Source organism: Miscanthus floridulus, chromosome 9, assembly GCF_019320115.1.
Source record: "Miscanthus floridulus cultivar M001 chromosome 9, ASM1932011v1, whole genome shotgun sequence".
Classification (NCBI taxonomy): Eukaryota; Viridiplantae; Streptophyta; class Magnoliopsida; order Poales; family Poaceae; genus Miscanthus; species Miscanthus floridulus.
Genome location: NC_089588.1, coordinates 88,681,713 through 88,691,952, shown reverse-complemented (window position 1 = coordinate 88,691,952; position 10,240 = coordinate 88,681,713).

The window sequence follows — 10,240 nt, the reverse complement described above, 5'->3', positions numbered from 1 at the left end:
ATCAAAAGGAGCCAATATGCAAACTGGAATACTCTAACGCAAGCGACTGATAACCTGCTTATCCATTAGTCACCTGCGCCCCAGCCAATGACCGCGCCCGTGCACACGCTTGTGGCTAGGGTTCTGGTGAGGACCTCACCGGCATCGGGTAAGATCATCATCAGCGCCCTATCTCTCCGACTCTCCCTCTTCTTCTCCATCTCTAGTGGGTATAGAAGGGGGTTTGGGGAGGAAGGCTAGCCAGACAGTGGGACAGCGGCGGAGGGGTTAGCACTACTACAGAAAGAATTCGTAGCACACCAGTAAACTGATGCTTTCTCTTGGTGTCACCCTTTTTTTCACTGGTGGTTCGGAAAGAGCAGGTGCCATAGAAATAAAACTGTGGGTCCAGATCATGAACCGCTAGTGTAAATTCATTTTTACTGGTTGTTTTTTTAAGTTTACTGCCGGTAAAAATACATGATTACTACTGGCGGTAGTCTTAAGAAAACAACCAGTAAAAATGTATTTATAGTGGCGGGTTTCATAACCTAGCGTCGCTACAAATAGACGCCGAATATTAAAAATTGAGTACTAAAATTTTAATTTTTCAAATGACCTCGGATGGAGAAATGACCAAAATAAAAGTTGTAGATCTCGAAAAGTTATAGAACTTTGTTGTTTACAACATTTCCATTTGAAATCATTTGATATTTCAAAATGCTATTTAAAATTTAATTTTTAAATGGTTGAAGAACTCTAAACTCTCTTTTTAATCTTTGACTAAAACTTGTACCTAGTCTTTCTCCCTCATACTATCTTCAAATTACTTGATTTTTCCCTAAAATTTTGTAAAATCATGCTCTATCCATTTATTGTGTTCTTATATCTAATATTTTGGTCATCTTTTCTTGTGAACCTTTCAAAATTTGAGTTTCAAAAATAACAACTTCAAACAGCATTTTGAAACATCAAATGATTTCAGCTGAAGAAGTCATGAACATAAAAGTTGTAGAACTCATCAAGATCTATAACTATTATTTTGGTTATTTCTTCATCCGACAAAGTGGTAGTAAATAATATTCACAAATGACATATCTCTTATATAGTTTTATAAACTGTGAGAGATTTATGAATTTTTGAACAATGTAGACTATCATTTTGTCAAATGAAGAAATGACCAAAATAAAAGTTGTAGACCTTGATGAGTTCTACAACTTTGTTGTTGATGACTTTTGTAGCCGAAATCATTTGCTGTTTTAAAATCTTGTTTGAAGTTCTCATTTTTTCAAATTCAAAATTTGAATTTTTTAAACGACCTCGGATGGAGAAACAACCAAAACAAAAGTTATAAAACTCAAAAAGTTATGCAACTTTATAGTTGACAACTTTTTCATTTAAAGTCATGTTGTCAAGGAAAACTACGTTTAAATTTCTAAAATTTTAAATTTGAATTTTTCAAACGACCTCGGATGGAGAAATAACTAAAATAAAAGTTGTAGATCTTGAAAAGTTATGCAACTTTGTAGCTGACAACTTTTTTATTTGAATTCGTTTAGGGTCTCAAATAATCAATTTAAACTTGATTGAGGATAATACGAGGACAAAGAAAATCCATTATAGACACAAGTGATTATGGGGTGCAGTGATTAGAGGAGTGAGGGGAGGTTGCCGGTTCGAATCCTGCTGGCTGTGAAGTGCGCGAAAAATGCCGTGACTTGTGAATTCGATGGAGCGAGCAGGTGGCTGACTAGTGGGGGCCTCCCCAAATTAAATTTTTTTCCTTGTGAGCCCGATTTGCAATTTTTGAAAATCATTTGTAGTGGCGGTTCTCTATAAGACGTCTGTGATGTTCACGATTTTCACTGGCCTTTGCCACTAGCGGTACTGACAGACACCTGTATAAATAGTTTTAGAACCGCCAGTAGTGAGCTCTGCTGTATTAGTGGCAACACCTCTTTTTTTAAGGGGCGACTCAATCTAAATGTGCCCCCTACAAATGGTTCCCTAAACAAGGCACCCCTACCATGCTGGTGGTGTTATCAGCCGCCCCTATAAATAGCCCTATTTCTAGGGACTGTTGGAGACACCGAATAGTAAAATTTAAGTACTAAAATTTGATTTTTTTTCAAACAACGTAGGATGGGGAAATGATAAAAATAAAAGTTGTAGATCTTAAAAAGTTATAGAACTTCGTAGTTGACAACTTTTCCATTTGAAATCATTTTGTTAAGGAAAACTGTGTTTGAATTTCTCAAATTTGAAATTTGAATTTTTTAAACGACCATGGATGGAGAAACAACCAAAACAAGAGTTGTAGATCTCAAAAAGTTATAGAACTTTATAGTTGATAACTTTTTCATTTGAAATCATCTTGTCAAGGAAAACTACGCTTGAATTTCTCAAATTTGAAATTTAAATTTTTCAAATGGAGAAACAACAAAAACGAAAGTTATAGATCCCGAAAAGTTATACAACTTTGTAGCTGTCAACTTTTTCATTTAAAATCATCTTGTCTAAAAGGACCGTGACACCTAAGAGAGGGGTGAATTAGGCAACTTAAAATTCTAATTCTAAACTATGGCCTCTTTTTCTGACCTTAGCAAAAAATATGCAAAAGATAAACTATCTAAATGTGCAACTACGGTTTTGCTAGTGTGTTGCTATCTTTACCGCAAAAGAAGTAATTCGATCAATGTAAATGCGGCAGCTAAAGAGCAAGGTAGAGATATGCAAACTCCCATCGACGACTCTGGTGTTTTTACCGAGGTATCGAGAAGCGTGCAAGCTTCCCCCTAGTCCTCATTGGAGCCCCTCGCAAGGGCCAAGCTCCCGGTTGGGTAACTCTGTGGATAGCCTTAGGCCTTCCCCACGCGTAAGTGGTCTTCGACGTGCCTTCCTGCAAGCCTCTCCTGGATGCTCCCCGCCGTCTTCACTATCAAGCTTCCGGTCGAAACGTCGCGGGCCTTGTTCCCTCTAGTACACAGTGGCGGCCACACCACAAACGCGATTGGTGTGATCTCGCAAGACTACAAACCCCTCCGATGTACAACAATGGTGCGCGCAAGCACCGAGTGGTAAGAGGTATGCAAACCTCACTAAAGACTAGGCCTAAACCTAGACAAGCGCATAAGCGGTGGCCTAATCAACCTAAGCACTTCGTAAAGCACCTACACTAATCACCTAATGAAACACTAAGCACTATGCAAGTGAAGATCACTAAAATAATGTACAACACCCTTGGTATGTTTCCTCAGCTCCACTCTACCCATTTGGCCGGTTGGGGTTGTATTTATAAGCCCCACTGAGAAAATAGCCGTTGGGGACGAAATCCCGCTTTTCTGCTACTGACTGGACGCTGATCACGTCCTGACCGGACGTGTCCGGTTGTCCCGACCTTTAGAGCCGTGATCAACTGATTGGACGCTGCTAGCATCCGGTCACATGCGATCGGACGCGTCCGGTCGCAAGTTCACCGCTCTGGAACCTCTCTGTACTCGATCGGACGCTGCTGTCCTGCGTCCGGTCGATTTGCCGCCAGCGTCTGGTCACTTGCTGAGTGTGTTGCCGGACTGATGAATAGTGCCATCGGTGCGTCCGGTCGATTCACTTGTTCAGCGTCCGGTCGCTGCTGCTGACGTCTGCTATTGCCGAGCCACTGATCGGAGCGTCCAATCACTTTCTTCCAGCGTCTAGTCTAGCGTCCGATCACCTCTGTGAGCTCGTTTCTTCACGATCTTACGTACAGCTTGGTTCCTATCTTCATGCTTGGACTTTGCTTGATATCTTGGGTCTTCTCTTATGCTCCTAAGGTCTTGCTTGAGGTGTTGATCATTGGATCATCACATCGTCTTTGTCCAAGTCACGTCTTGCATCCTATTGAACTACAAACAATCACTTGTAAATTCATTAGTCCAATTTGGTTGTGTTGGTGCGACAATTGCCTTGGCTCGTCCGTCTGCCACCCCATGCGATCGATCCCACCTCCCACGCTGTCCAATTTGTGAGCGAGAAAAGGAAAGGAGTGAGTGAGAAAAGGAAAGCCCACGATTTGTCTCCTTGATTGAATATTGCATGTTTGCAAAATAGGAAGTAGAAAATTATTGTGCTATCGATATACACATTGGATGTTTGCATGCACCAGCATACATGGCAACGAGCAAAAGGAAAGAGAATTAACATAGAAGGAAAGAAAATTAAGACAAAAGGAAAGAGAGAGACTGCTATCAATCCTCTGCTATAAATCATGTGGCCTCGCTAGCATAGCTCGTCCTCGCTTGCACCGGCCTCCGCCCTCGTGCCCTCCCTCGCCCATGCTCTGACTTATACATTTTGATTAATTGGACATTATCTTTCCATGATTTATTGATGAATATTTAAACAAGATGCTCATAGATTAGCCAAACAAGCTTGACAATTTGCTTCTTAATCTTGTACTTCTACCTATGAAAAAATAGTTATTCTGGTGTTTCTATAATGTATTAGGGCAATCACAATGCTATACCTATTAATTTTCATAGACACTACATATATAAACTATGGTCCTAATGGATAGTTTCTACAGAACAATTTTTTATCCAACCACATACATTCTCTCTCCATTTTTTACCAATCATATCCCTTCATGCCTTGGTTCTCGTGTAGACATGTCCCAAGAATCTAATATGTGTCATGATTTCAGAATTACATGCTACTCCAAGGGCTGGATGATGAACATATGGTTTCTTTGTGCCCAAACTACTTGCACGGAGCAGTGAGGTCCTGGGATCATGCAACGGGGAGGTTGTATAGTTTGGAGAGGATGGTTTAGAAGCAGAGCTTGTTGAAATCGAGCATGGAATGATGCTTACATGGTGTTGAAAACTTTAGACATTTAGAGATTAGCTGGAACTGGAACCGGATGGTGCTTGGGAGGTAGTAAAACTGACAGCCATCGCGCCTCAATGAAGAGTTGACGATTGACTTTGTGAAGCAAATTTTAAAACCTTTGTGTTATAAAGGGGCAAAACTTGAATTTGTGGTTTCTGAGCAGATAATTTCTCCTTGTGAAAGTGTTTCTAACTAATTCAGAGTGGACCAATGAATCTACGGAAAATTACTTTCTCAATTTCAACTTATATGACGCTTTGGCTTTTCTAGATACATAACTTTTTTATATGCTTAGATATACATAATTAAACAATATATCTAGAAAAACCAAAATATCTTATAATTTTGAACTAAGAGAGAAAAATCCAATTATTATTTTATAGTGAATTGGCTTGTACCCAGACACAATGCATGAAAATGATATATTTTGAAGTTTACCTTGGACATAATCATCTTAAAAAACTAGGAAGAATCAAATGTACAATTATGATAACCTCTAATTTATGTTTATCCATCGCTTGCAATAATAATACCTATGATTTAACAATTTCTATATATTGCTGATGGTGAATCTTGCCATAGACACTCAATTGGATACCTTATTCTACAATATATGTCTACGTGAAATAGTCTTAAAGCCACACATATTTATACGGTGAATATAACATACTTAAGGTATTATAAGAGATTTTTCAAGACAAGCAGTATTACCCATGTGACAGAAATTAATATTTATATATATACTCGAACTTGTTTATAGGATGGTATGAAGATGCGGCAGAACTTATTCGTAGATTTATTGGCGTACGAAAGAAATAGATATCGGAGATTTCTTTCTATCGATATACAACATTATCTTAGTCGTATCACGAAAAAGTCTATACAGTAGAGTTTGTGAGCTTACGACGCCCTGCTCCGTGACTGTGTTAATTTCACGAACTTTGCCTTTTAGATTAAATATCACTTTAATGTCAGTATTTAATTTTATAGTATTGTTATCTTATCGTACGATCCATGTATTTTTAGTATAAAAGTTTAGCTGTCCCGTAGCAACGTACGGGCACGCTACCTTAATGCATATTTGTTAGTTTGGAAGGTTAACTTTCTTTGACATATTACCATTTGCAGGGCCTTGGAGCAGTAGCTATCAAACTCATACAGTTTGTTCAAACATACGGTGTATCCTGTGGCCATTTAAATAGACTATTTCGTCCAATACTGTTGATCAGCATGTAGTTTAATTTCAGACAAGCACGACCACTAGCGGTTCAGCAAAACTGCTTTAGTTTGTTTTAGTTCTTAAGACAATTTAATTTTCAATTTTGGATTTATTATTATTATTTTCTAACTTGTTGGAGCTATGGACCTTGCGGATGTAATTTGTCTATTGCATATGAACCTTGGTGGATGTAATTTGTAATCCATTTATTTAGGTATTGTTATGAGTAGGGGTGAAAACGGTACAGATATTTTTCGACCGTATCCGAGACCGAATCCGTTTAGAGGGTTTAGATCTATCCGTATCTGAGTCCGGATATTCAACATTGGTAATTATTGGCGCACGAAAGAAATGGATATCGAAGATTTCTTCCGACCAATATAAAACATTATCTTAGCCACATCACGGAAAAGATCTATAAAGTAGAGTTTGTGAGCCTGCGACGCCGCACTCTCCGTGACTTGTGTTAATTTCACACACTTTTTGTTTGGATTAAATGTGACTTTAACATTGATATTTAATTTTTATAGTATTGTTATCTTATTGTGCAATCCATGTGTTTTTAGTATATAATGTTAGCTATCCCGTAGCAACGCACAGATACGCTATCTAGTATTTATAAAACGATTTAACTAGTGTCTTGGAGACGCTTCGAGATTTTCGCTCGTGATAGGAATACCACACTTATTAAATCTATACCTAATATCAAACAGACTAAATTTATGCAACCAATAATTTTTTCGTGAAACCTTCTATATGTCCCGTCACCACCTTCGGTAATCTTTTTTATGTCCGTATTTGTTTTCCGTGCCCGTTCAGGACTTGCCAGTTGCAGGATTTTTTGTCTGGCTTTTCTAGTAGAATTTCATCTAGGATGCAGGGTTCTGGACGCTGACGAGGCTGTGCGCGGTGGAGTCCTGATGGAGTTCAATTGGAAGCACCTTTGTGGATGCCCAAGGAAAACAAAACGGATTTGTTTAATTACCAATAATGCTGATTTGACCGTACAAGGTTAAGATGAATGAGAGCACCAAGTAGCATGTACGTGGCGGCCTTGGTCGGAATTCCACCGGGACCGAGCCCAACTATGTTTAGTTCAGTTTATAGAAAATGGATATGGCGGGTTTGGCTCACGAGATCCTATTAAATTTTGGGCTCTTGTACCGAGGACGTCGAGCTGCCCTATAAATATTAGGAGTGACGGTCGATTGACAATACACAATCAAATCTATCAAACACATCTACTATTATTTTTCATCATATCTTCGAATCTACCATCACGTCTCGTTCTTCGTTGTTGACAATACTCGTTGCTTCAACGATGGCAAAGCCCTAAAGCGATTAGGCCAACTAGAGCAGCCCATAGCTGCCGCACACCCTGACGGGATTCCTCTCGAGCGTGTGGGGTTTTGGGTCTCAAGAGACCTCGCCGACGTGTTGCGTATCGCGGTCCCGGTGGCGAAAAGCACGCACAAAAAAAAAGAAAGCTAGAATTTTGTTTTTTCTTTTCTTCTTTTGAAATTTTCTGATCAGGAAAAATAAAAAATTATGTCAGTTATTTTTAAGTTATTCTAATCTCGTACACACAAAAATTTGCAATTATTCATCTACTGCTGGAATCTGGAATTTGGATTTATTTTATCGATGCAAATTGGATTTGGATAGAAGGGTACATTCTTTTATTTTAGATAGAAGAAACATTTCTTCTATCTAAAATAAAAGAATTTTGCTGATTTATTTATTGCTATATCCAATTTATAGAATTGATATACCATTTAATTGATATCATTTAGCAAAATGTGTAAGTCCTATTGCAAGAATAGTCTACTTTTTATAATAGAATCCTCGTTTTTATGAGGATTCTATTATAAATAAAAAAAAAAGTTCTTTGATAGGAAAAGAATACTGAGGACACAATATACCAAAAACTTTTGTTCTATATAATGATAATGGAGGGATTCGTTCTAAGAATATTGTACCGAGGAATTCGACACATAAAAGTCCATTTATTAATTAATCCGAATTATTCATTCATATTAAATAATTGGAATTTCTTTTGGATAGTTCAATTCTGATTATTTCAAAATCTTATTATTTGTTTGCTTGTTGCCCAGAAAAACCTTTTGGGTTTGGTTCTGGATAAAAAATTAATAAAATAAAGAAATCTTTTTTTTTCAAATTTTTAAATAAGGAATAAATCATGTATATATCTAAACAACCTTTTCGTAAATCTAAGCAACCCTTTCGTAAATCCAAACAACATTTTCATAAATCTAAGCAACCTTTTCGTAAATTCAAACAACCTTTTCGTAAATCCAAACAACCTTTTCGTAGGCGTTCTCGAATAGGCCCGGGGAAAAATGATTAGAAAGTAAAATTATTCAATCTTTTTTTTGTATTTTAATAAATATTTTTTTTACAAAATTTCTGTAAGTTCAAAGTTGAACTTAATTGAAAAAGTCAAGCAATTCTATTTGCTCACAAGAAATTTGTCCCCCGCCATACTTTCTTTCCCTCTGTTTGTCCACTACCGCGCCCGAACCTAAGCAAAGGAAGTCCAAAAGACAGACCCGAATAAAGAATAAATAGTAATCTTTGACAAAACAAATAAGAAGAAAAATGATTCTTACTTCGATACAAGAAGAATCGACACAAGAAAAAGGCAAAAAAGCCTTTTTCTTGTGCCCAATAGAGGATTAAGAAGACCCACAATTCCTCCTAAAAGGACTTGTTTCTATCTTGTCTTTTTTTTCATTAAGTTCTTGTTTGAATCTGCCGCTATTATCACAATATCCCTCCTTTTAGGGATAAAGCTATCAATGGTGAATCGAGCATTCGCTATCCTTTTTTTTAGCTTTTTTTAATTTGAATGGAAGAAAAGTAATGAAACCTGCGATGGCTACTGAATAACCTCCTTCTATTTTATTAATTTGAAACCCTTTTACCTTTTTCTTCGTTTGCCAAATCTTCTTCAGTTCTATCCAAGCTCGGTTTTGTCTGAATCCAGCAGTTCTTATTGCCCCTTTGGCCTTTTTGGCCCATTGTTGTATCCGATTCAACAATTGATACATATTTGTTCTCCTCTTAAAAAAAAATGGAACTTCCGAGCTTTGGTTTGGTGAGTCGTACGAGATCGTGTTTACATACCTATGAACTTAGCCTCTTCAAATGTATCCGATATATAATAATTTTTGGGTGTGTCAACTCTCTGTTAAAAGGAGAATTGGGGAAGCCTTTTGAGTACATTTACAACAGATGAGAAAGTGTTTTAGGGGTGGAGTGCAAATGTGAATAGAGAGATTAGGAGAACAAAGGAAGAATTGTTGACCAGTCTGGATAAGTTGGAGCTTTAGCAGGAAGAGAGGGAATTGGAGCAAGAGGAGTGGGAGTGCGTTGATTACTGATTTCACTGGGGTTCCCCTACCGTCCAGAGAGAGTTGTCGCCAGGTCCTCGAAAAAAGAATCTGCCATAAAAGAGATGGAGATTGACCGGCCACCCTTAAATAAAAAACGATTATTTGTAGGCAGGAACAACACCAATGATTAAATAGAATTTATGGCTACACAAACCGTTGAAGATAGTTCTAGACCTAAGCCAAAACGGACTGGCGCAGGTAGTTTATTGAAACCCTTGAATTCGGAATATGGGAAAGTTGCTCCGGGTTGGGGGACTACTCCTTTTATGGGGGTCGCAATGGCTTTATTCGCGATATTCCTATCTATAATTTTAGAAATTTATAATTCTTCTGTTTTACTGGACCGCACGGTGACGTGTTCGTGTGCGAACAATATCTTCGGTCTATTTCTTTTGTGTCCGTTTCAGAATTTTTTTCTGTTAACTTTCCTTTTTCTAATTATCTCTAGTTTTTTTATCTATATCTACCTATATCTATATCTGTTATTTCATATATCATCTATACTTTATCTATATACTCTATTAAGGAGGCAAAAGTTCTCTCTGTTCACTATTTTATTTTATATATCTATAGCTACACCTTATCTCTATAAAATTTCTCGTTCTCTTTGTATCTCATATGTGACCCAAACTCATGTCCATACTTATACGAGTTAGGACTCATATCTAGCGATGTTGCGCATTTAAATTCTAATATATATTGGGTCGCACCCTACCTATCTTGTACATGATCCGGGCTCATGAACTATATTCATACG